Below are 11295 nucleotides of genomic sequence, written 5' to 3'. Positions count from 1 at the left end.
GAATTGCAAGCTCCGTTGAGCATCCTCCTTGTCGGGTCATAATCTCTTATTTTCCATTTTTCGGTTTCTTGCAGCTAGTTACCCCCATCCATTTATCGATCCTACGCCATGAAGATCGGACCTCCCCTTGAACTCCCTCTTCTTCGAAGACGGGGTCACATCACATTGTAATTCATGATAAAAGAGATCCAGTCATAGTCATACTCAATGTAAATTAATAACAATGCATGCGAATGACGGCGGTGCTCTCCAACTGGTGCTTTTTAATAAGAGGATGATGACTCAACATAAAAGTAAATAGAAAGGCCCTTCGCAGAGGGAAGCAAGGATTTGCAGAGGTGCCAGAGCTCGAGTTTTGAAATAGAGATAAATAATATTTTGAGTGGCATACTTTCATTGTCAACATAACAACCAAGAGATCTTGATATCTTCCATGCTACACACATTATAGGCGGTTCCCAAACAGAATGGTAAAGTTTATACTCCCTCACCACCAAAAAACATCAATCCATGGCTTGTCCGAAACAATGGGTGTCATCCAACTAACAACAATCCTGGGGGAGTTTTGTTTACAATTATTTTGATTTGATTTGAGCATGGGACTAGGCATCCCGGTTACCGGCCATTTTCTCGTGAATGATGAGCGGAGTCCACTCATCGTGAGAAACCCACCTAGCATGGAAGATATAGACATCCCTAGTTGATACATGAGCTATTCGAGCATACAAAACAGAATTTCATTTGAAGGTTTAGAGTTTGGCACATACAAATTTACTTGGAACGGCAGGTAAATACCGCATATAGGAAGGTATGGTGGACTCATATGGAATAACTTTGGGGTTTATGGAAGTGGATGCACAAGCAGTATTCCCGCTTAGTACAAGTGAAGGCTAGAAAGAGACTGGGAAGCGACCAACTAGAGAGCGACAACAGTCATGAACATGCATTAAGATTAATCAACAATGAGTGCAAGCATGAGTAGGATATAAATCACCATGAACATAAATATTGTGGTGGCTATGTTGACTTTGTTTCAACTACATGCGTGAACATGTGCCAAGTCAAGCCACTCGAATTGTTCAAAGGAGGATACCACCCTATCATACCACATCACAACCATTTTAATAGCATGTTGGCACGCAAGGTAAACCATTATAAACTCCTTGATAATTAAGCATGGCATGAGCAACTATAATCTCTAATTGTCATTGCAAACATGTTTCATTCATAATAGGCTGAATGAGGAATGATGAACTAATCATATTTAGAAAAACAAGATAGGCCGAGTTTATACCAGCTTCTCTCATCTCACTCAGTCCATCATATCTCGTCATTATTGCCTTTCACTCACATGACCGACCGGTGTGGATAATAATAATAGTGCACCTGCATTGGACTAAGCTAGAATCTGCAAGAATTTAATACAAGGGATAAGACAAGGTAATATGGGCTCTTGGTTAAAGCAACAATAATTCATATGAGAGCTACTCAACATTTTCATCATGGTCTTCTCCTCTCGGACCCCAAAGAATAAGAAAAGAAATAAAACTATTTACACGGGAAAGCTCCCAACAAGCAAAAGAAGAGTGAGAAATCTTTTTGGGTTTTCTTTTAATTACTACCACTACAGGCATGGAAAGTAAACTAGCTAAAAGCTACAACTAATTTTTTTGGTTTTTCTTAAGGTTTTTCAAACACACAAGTAGAAGGCTTAGAAAAGAAAATAAACTAGAATGGATAGTACAATGAAAAAGTATGAGCACCGACAACTAGAATGATTGTGCGAACATGAATGTAATGCCGGTGAGAAATATGTACTCCCTCAAGCTTAGGCTTTTGGCCTAAGTTGGTCTATGGCCACTGCTGGCCTGGCGGATATCCAAAGTCATAGCTGGGGTTGTACTGAGATGCAGCAGCTATTTCCTAAAGAGCTACATCTTGGAGGCGAGCTGCCTCTGTCCTCCTCTCATACTTGTTCGCCTCCTCCCTAGTTATAACATATCTCCTTTTTTCCTGAAAGTTAAAGAAAGTAGGAGCAGGGAGGGTAACATGGACAGTGCGCTGTCAGTCAAAGATTAGTCGATACTGGAGGAACTGTTCATTCTTCTCAAGAAACTGATGGCGAACCATAGCACTATAATCTAGATAAGCAGGAGGCAACTCCATATCATTTCCATGTATGATAATTAGCTACACGAGTTGCATATATTCCACCAAACAAATCTCCACTTGTACCATTAAGATGCAACCTTCGTGCAACAATGGCCCCCAAGTTATATTGTTTATCACCTAATACTGCACTCTTGAGGACACTAAGATCTGGAACGCACAAGTGACAAGCCTCATCTTTACTGTTAATGCATCTACCTATAAAGAGAGCAAAATAATGTATGGAAGGGAAATGAATGCTCCCTATGGTAGCTTGTGTGATTTCCCTAGATTCCCCCACAGTGATACTAGCAAGAAAGTCTTTATATTCAAATTTGCGAGGTTCACTAACATTGCCCCACTGCGGGAGTTTATAAGCGGTATTAAAATCTTCTAGGTCCATGGTATAAGATTTATCATAAAGATCAAATAAAATAGTGTGAGAATTGCGCGAGGATGTAAATTTAAACCTCCTAAAAAAGGAATCAGTTAGGTTGTGGTACTATAGGCACTTATCTGACACGAAGTCCTCAAGATCAGCATTACGCACATACGCGTCAAATTCATCCTTGATGCCTGCCTGGACCATAACTCCTCTGACGGCCACTCACAAGGCCGCACTCGAGCTTCCCTCGGTGGTTCATCGTCCGGCTCACGTATCGCGAGCCTTGGTCCTTGCTTCCTAGAGGAACCACCTTGGTACATTTTCCTATGCATTTTTCTTTCTCTGAAAAATTTCTGAAATTTTAGTGACTCAAAATAAAAGTGAACGAAACTCAACAAGGTTGATAGAAACTACTCCCACAGGTGCCTAGAGGCTATATCATGCATTAAGACTACTTTGGACCATATAAATTTGACATGCAAGCTCAAGAACAGGGTCACCTTAGCAGCAAAAATTTGCAATAAATAAAGCACTAGAACAAAGACTAATTGGACCTTTGGAGGAGTCACATACCGAAGAACAATCCCCCAAAACAGTTTTGTGAATGGAGCTTTGAGCAAAGAGATCGAAAATGGCAGCAAGATGAGCTAGAACACGGGTTTGAGCTATGGGAGGATTTTTTCTGGAGGAAGATGAAGTGAGTGGGTGCTGGAATAAGTGGAGGGGGCCCATGAGGCAGGGGCTCGCCCCAGGGGGTGGGCGCGCCCTGTGCCCTCGTGGCTAAATGGTGCCCCCTGGTGTGTTCTTAGTGCCAGAAATTCCTAAATATTCTACAAAAAAACATATTTCATTTTCAGGACATTTGGAGAACTTTTATTTTCGGTGTATTTTTATTGCAAGGATAATTCAGAAAATAGACAGAAAATACTATTTTTGCTTTATTTAATCTAAATAACAGAAAGTAAAAGGAGGGTACAAAGAGTTGTGCTTTCTAACTTCATCCATCTCGTGCTCATCAAAAGGAATCCACTAACAAGGTTGATCAAGTCTTGTTAACAAACTCTTTCCGAATAACATGAAATCAGAGAATTTTCGAATAACACTAGGTTACCTCAACGGGGATATGCATGTCCCCAATAATAAGAATATTATATTTCTTCTTGAAAGTAGGAAGAGTGAATTCAAAACCTCCAATAGTAATCGTTGAAAATTTTCCAATAGAATTGATACTGTGGACTTGAGGTTGTCTCCTCGGAAAGTGTACCGTATGCTCATTACCATTAACATGAAAAGTGACACTACCTTTGTTGCAATCAATAACAGCCCCTGCAATATTCAAAAAGGGTCTACCAAGGATAATCGACATACTATCGTCCTCGGGAATATCAAGAATAACAAAGTCCGTTAAAATAGTAACGTTTGCAACCACAACAGGCACATCCTCACAAATACCGACATGTATAGCAGTTGATTTATCGGCCATTTGCAAAGATATTTCAGTAGGTGTCAACTTATTCAAATCAAGTCTATGGTATAGAGAGAGAGGGGGGTCATAACACTAACACCGGCTCCAAGATCACATAAAGTAGTTTTAACATAGTTTCTTTTAATGGAGCATGGTATAGTTGGTACTCCTGGATCTCCTAGTTTCTTTGGTATTCCACCTTTAAAAGTATAATTGGCAAGCATGGTGGAAATTTCAGCTTCCAGTATCTTTCTTTTATTTGTAACAATATCTTTCATATACTTAGCATAAGGATTCATTTTAAGCATATCAGTCAAACGCATACGCAAAAAGATAGGTCTAATTATTTCAGCAAAGCGCTCAAAATCCTCATCATCCTTTTTCTTGGATGGTTTAAGAGGAAAAGGCATGGGTTTCTAAACCCATGGTTCTCTTTCTTTACCGTGCTTCCTAGCAACGAAGTCTCTCTTATCATAATGTTGATTCTTTGATTGTGGGTTATCAAGACCAACAACAGGTTCAATCTCTACATCATTGTTATTGCTAGGTTGAGCATCAACATGAACATCATCATTATCACTAGGTTCATGTTCATTACCAGATCGTGTTTCAGCATCAGAAATAGAAATATCATTGGGATTCTCGGGTGTGTCAACAATAGGTTCACTAGAAGCATGCAAAGTCCAATCATTTTTCTTTTTCTTCTTCTTAGAAGGACTAAGTGCATCAACATTAGTTCTCTGAGAATCTTGCTCAACTCTCTTAGGGTGGCCCTCAAGATACAAAGGTTCCTGAGTCATTCTAGCCCCTCTAGTCATAACTCTAACAACATTATCATGTTTCTTATTATTTAATTCATTGAGCAAATCATCTTGTGCTTTAAGCACTTGCTCTACCTGAGTGGTAACCATAGAAGCATGTTTACTAATAAGTTGAAGGTCACCTTTAACTCTAGACATATAATCACTCAAGTGTTCAATTATATAAGCATTACATTTCAATTGTCTACCAACATAAGCATTGAAGTTTTCTTGTTTAACAATAAAATTATCAAACTCATCCAAGCATTGGCTAGAAGACTTATTACGAGGAATATCACCTTCATCAAATCTATAGAGAGAATTTACCTTACTACCTGTGTCGGGTTATTAAGACCATGTATTTCTTCAATAGGTGGTAAATTATTAACATCTTCAGCTTTAATACCCTTTTCTTTCATAGTTTTATTTGCCTCTTGCATATCTTTAGGACTGAGAAATAGAATACCCCTTCTCTTAGGAGTTGGCTTCGGAGTTGGTTCAAGAAGTGTCTGATAATCCCCAAGTGCAGGGAATCATCGTAACAATTTCCAAAGGTAGAAGTGATAAGTATGGAGTGTCGAACCCACAAGGAGCTAAAGGTAAGATCAATATTCTCTCAAGCCCTATCTGCCACTGATACGACTCTACGTACACCGAATGTTTGCTTCCAACTAGAAACGATAAATAGAACTACGTTGTGGGTATGAAGTGGATAACTTTGTATGATATCGGAGAGCTAAAATATAAAATTAGGTGATGTTATCATAAATTTAGAATATATTACTAAATATTATAAATAGCGAGTGTGGAATAATGGTGGATCGGTGTGCGGAATTGTCCTAGGCAATTGTTAACAAGACCAGTAATCACTATTGCAGTTTCATATGAGGGAGAGGCATAAGCTAACATACTTTCTCTACTTGGATCACATGCACTTATGATTGGAACTCTAGCAAGCATCCGCAACTACTAAAGATCATTGAGGTAAAACCCAACCATAGCATTAAATCATCAAGTCCTCTTTATCCCATATGCAACAACCCCTTACTCGGGTTTGTGTTTCAGTCACTCACGCAACCCACTATAAGTGAATCATAAACGTATTGCAACACCCTACAGCGGGAATCCCTCACGCTTGCACGACACGGAGGGCACCATAGGACAGCACCAAAGTAAAACATACAACTCATACCAATCTAGATCATCAATCAACCCAAAGACAAAGGATATCTACTCAAAACATCATAGGATGGCAACACATCATTGGATCATAATATGTGGCATAAAGCACCATGTTCAAGTAGGGATTATAGCGGAGTGCGGGAGAGTGGACCGCGTAAAAGAGATGAGGATGGTGATGTTGATGAAGACGATCACCGCGGCGATGATTCCCCTCTCGATGGCACTCTGGTGCCACCAAGAGAGAGGAGGAGAGGTTCTCCCCCTTGTGCTTCCTCCTCCATGGCCTCCCCCTGGATGGGGAGAGGTTCCCCCTCTAGTCCTTGGCCTTCATGGTGATGATGGCCCCTCCGGGATCCTCCTCCATGCCCTCCGGTGATGATGGCCCCATCCGGCAGGGTGCCGGGGAGGGCCTAGATTGGTTTTCGGTGGCTACGGAGGCTTCTGGCGGCGGAACTCCCGATCTAGGTTAATTTTCTGAGGTTTCTGTATTTATAGGAATTTTTGGTGTCGGTCTCACGTCAAGGTGCCCGAGGCGTCCACGAGGTAGGCCCACGCGCCTGGGGGGTGGGCGCGCCCCCCACCCTTGTGGATGCCCCAGGACTCTCCTAGCCCAACTCTTTTACTCCGGGGTCTTCTTTTGGTTCATAAAAAATCGTCAAAAATTGGCACATCAATTGGACTCCGTTTGATATTCCTTTTCTGTAAAACTCAAAATCAAGGAAAAAACAGAAACTCGCTCTGGGCTCTAGGTTAATAGGTTAGTCCCAAAAACCATATAAAATAGCATACAAATGCATATAAAACATCCAAGGTCGATAATATAATAGCATGAATACTTCATAAATTATAGATATGTTGGACACGTATCAGTGTCCAATCATTATCATTACTCAATATATTATTCAATAGCAATTCAGCTTGCTCAACAGTTCTTTCCCTGAAAACACAACCAGCACAACTATCCAGGTGGTCTCTGGAAGCATCGGTTAGTCCATGATAAAAGATATCAAGTATTTCCTTTTTCTTGAGAGGATGATCAGGCAAAGCATTAAGTAATCGGAGAAGCCTCCCCCAAGCTTGTGGGAGACTCTCTTCTTCAATTTGCACAAAATTATATATTTCCCTTAAGGCAGCTTGTTTCTTATGAGCGGGGAAATATTTAGCAGAGAGGTAATAAATCATATCCTAGGGACTACGCACACAACCAGGAGCAAGATAATTAAACCATGTTTTAGCATCACCCTTCAATGAGAACGGAAATAACTTAAGGATATAGTAGTAACGAATTGTTTCCTCATTAGTGAATACGGTGGCTATATCATTCAATTTAGTAAGATGTGCCACAACAGTTTCAGATTCATAGCCATAAAAAGGATCATATTCAACCAAAGTAATTAACTCAGGATCGATAGAGAAATCATAATCCTTATCAGAAATACAGATAGGTGAAGTAGCAAAAGCAGGGTCATATTTCATTCTAGCATTCAAAGACTTTTCTTTCAGCTTAGCTAACAGTTTCTTAAGATCATTTCTATCTTTGCAAGCAAAAAGGTCTCTAGCAGTTTCTTCATCCGTAACATAACCCTCAGGCACATCAGGCAATTCATATCTAGGGGAGAATCTTCATCATCACTTTCATCAATATTATCTGTTTAAATAATTTCATTCTCTCTAACCCTAGCAAGTTGTTCATCAAGAAATTCACCTAATGGCACGGTATTATCAAGCATAGAAGTAGTTTCATCATAAGCATCATGCATAGCAAAAGTGGCATCATCAATAACATGCGACATGTCAGAATCAATAACAGGTGTAGGTGTCACAAATTTACTCATAACAGAAGCTGAATCAAGTGTAGATCTAGATGGCAGTTCCTTACCTCCCCTCGTAGTTGAGGGGAAAATCTTGGTTCTTCCATCTTTCAAGTTCCTCATAGTGATCAACAGATATAAATCCCAAGTGACTCAAAGAGTAGAGCTATGCTCCCCGGCAACGGCGCCAAAAAATAGTCTTGATAACCCACAAGTATAGGGGATCGCAACAGTTTTCGAGGGTAGAGTATTCAACCCAAATTTCTTGATTCGACCCAAGGGGAGCCAAAGAATATTCCCAAGTATTAGCAGTTGAGCTGTCAATTCAACCACACCTGAAAGACTTAATATCTGCATCGAAATATTTAGTAGCAAAGTAGTATGGAAGTAACGGTAACGGTGGCAAAAGTAACAATAGTAGTTTTTGTAGCAATCTTAGCAGTGGCAACGGAAAAGTAACTAAGCAAAGATCAATATGTGAAAATCTCGTAGGCATGGATCGAGGATGGATAATTATGTCGGGTGTGATTCCTCATGCAACAATTATAACATAGGGTGACACAGAACTAGCTCAAGTTCATCAATGTAATGTAGGCATGTATTCCGAATATAGTCATACGTGCTTATGGAAAAGAACTTGCATGACATCTTTTGTCCTACCCGCCCGTGGCAGTGGGGTCCTATTGGAAACTAAGGGATGTTAAGGCCTCCTTTTAATAGAGTATTGGACCAAAGCATTAACACTTAATGAATACATGAACTCCTCAAACTATGGTCATCACCGGGAGTGGTCCCAATTATTGTCACTTCGGGGTTAATGGATCATAACACATAGTAGGTGACTATTGACTTGCAAGATAGGATCAAGAACTCACATATATTCATGAAAACATAATAGGTTCATATCTGAAATCATGGCACTCGGCCCATAGTGACAAGCATTAAGCATAGCAAAGTCATAGAACATCAATCTTAGAACATAATGGATACTAGGGATCAAACCCTAACAAAACTAACTCGATTACATGGTAAATCTCATCCAACCCATCACCGTCCAGCAAGCCTACGATGAGATTACTCACGCACGGCGGTGAGCATCATGAAATTGGTGATGGACAATGGTTTATGATGACGATGGTGACGGATTCCCCTCTCCGGTGCCCCGAACGGACTCCAGACCAGCCCTCCTGAAGAAGATTAGGGCTTGGCGGCGGCTCTGTATCGTAAAACATGATGAATCCTTCTCTTTGATTTTTTCTCCCTGAAAGTGAATATATGAAGTTGGGGTTGAGGTCAGTGGAGTCCCAGGGGGGCCATGAGGCAGGGGGCCGCGCCCTGCACCCTCGTGGACAGGGTGTGGGCCCCCTGATGCCGATTCTTTCGCCAATATTTTTCATTAATTCCAAAACGTGTCTCCGTGGATTTTTAGGTCATTCCGGGAACTTTTATTTCTGCACAAAAATAACACCATGGCAGTTCTGCTGAAAACAGCATCAGTCCAGGTTAGTTCCATTCAAATCATGCAAGTTAGAGTCCAAAACAAGGGCAAAAGTGTTTGGAAAAGTAGATACGTTGGAGACGTATCAATGATCTCTCACTAAATTTCAAGGTATAAGTGTTCTCCCTGAGTATGCACTGTTGCTACAGTTCGTCATGCCGAGACACCACGTGATGATCGGGTGTGATAAGCTCTACGTTCACATACAACGGGTGCAAGCCAGTTTTGCACAAGCAGAATACTCGGGTTAAACTTTACGAGCCTAGCATGTACATACATGGCCTCGGAACACTAAGACCGAAAGGTCGAACGTGAATCATATAGTAGATATGATCAACATAGTGATGTTTACCATTGAAAACTACTCCATCTCACGTCATGATCGGACATGGTTTAGTTGATATGGATCACGTGATCACTTAGATGATTAGAGGGATGTCTATCTAAGTGGGAATCCTTAAGTAATATGATTAATTGAACTTTAATTTATCATGAACTTAGTACCTGATGGTATTTTGCATGTCTATGTTGTTGTAGATAAATGGCCCGTTCTACTGTTCCTTTGAATTTTAATGCGTTCCTAGAGAAAGCTAAGTTGAAAGATGATGGTAGCAACTACACGGATTGGGTCCATAACTTGAGGATTATCCTCATTGCTGCACAGAAGAATTACGTCCTGGAAGCACCGCAAGGTGCAAAGCCCGCTACAGGAGCAACACCAGATGTTATGAACGTCTGGCAGAGCAAAGCTGATGACTACTCGATAGTTCAGTGTGCCATGCTTTACGGCTTAGAATCGGGACTTCAACGACATTTTGGACGTCATGGAGCATATGAGATGTTCCAGGAGTTGAAGTTAATATTTCAAGCAAATGCCCGGATTGAGAGATATGAAGTCCCCAATAAGTTCTACAGCTGCAAGATGGAGGAGAATAGTTCTGTCAGTGAACATATACTCAGAATGTCTGGGTACCACAACCACTTGACTCAACTGGGAGTTAATCTTCCTGATGATAGTGTCATTGAGATAGTTCTTCAATCACTGCCACCAAGCTACAAAAGCTTCGTGATGAACTATAATATGCAAGGGATGGATAAGACATTCCTGAGCTCTTCGCGATGCTAAAAGTTGCGGAGGTAGAAATCAAGAAGGATCATCAAGTGTTGATGGTCAACAAGACCACTAGTTTCAAGAAAAAGGGCAATGGGAAGAAGGGGAACATCAAGAAGAACAACAAGCAAGTTGCTGCTCAAGTGAAGAAGCCCAAGTCTAGACCTAAGCCTGAGACTGAGTGCTTCTACTACAAAGGGACTGGTCACTGGAAGCGGAACTGCCCCAAGTATTTGGTGGATAAGAAGGATGGCAAAGTGAAAGGTATATTTGATATACATGTTATTGATGTGTACCTTACTAATGCTCACAGTAGCGCCTGGGTATTTGATACTGGTTCTGTTGCTAATGTTTGCAACTCGAAATAGGGCTAAGGATTAAGCGAAGATTGGCTAAGGACGAGGTGACGATGCGTGTGGGAAATGGTTCCAAAGTCGATGTGATCGCGTTCGACACGCTACCTCTACATCTACCTTCGGGATTAGTATTAGACCTGAATAATTGTTATTTGGTGCCGGTGTTAAGCATGAACATTATATCTGGATCTTGTTTGATGCGAGATGGTTATTCATTTAAATTAGAGAATAATGGTTGTTTTATTTATATGAGTAATATCTTTTATGGTCATGGACCCTTGATGAGTGGTCTATTTTTATTAAATCTCGATAGTAGTGATACACATATTCATAGTATTGAAGCCAAAAGATATAAGTTTAATAATGATAGTGCAACTTATTTGTGGCAGTGTCGTTTAGGTCATATTGGTGTAAAGAGCATGAAGAAACTCCATGCTGATGGGCTTTTGGAATCACTTGATTATGAATCACTTGATGCTAGCAAACCATGCCTCATGGGCAAGATGACTAAGACTCCGTTCTCCGGACCAATGGAACGA

Source organism: Triticum urartu, chromosome 4A (genome assembly GCF_056163025.1).
Source record: "Triticum urartu cultivar PI428250 chromosome 4A, HENAU_Tu73, whole genome shotgun sequence".
Lineage (NCBI taxonomy): Eukaryota > Viridiplantae > Streptophyta > Magnoliopsida > Poales > Poaceae > Triticum > Triticum urartu.
The sequence above is the reverse complement of the archived record's forward strand: the minus strand, read 5'-3'. Positions refer to the sequence as shown.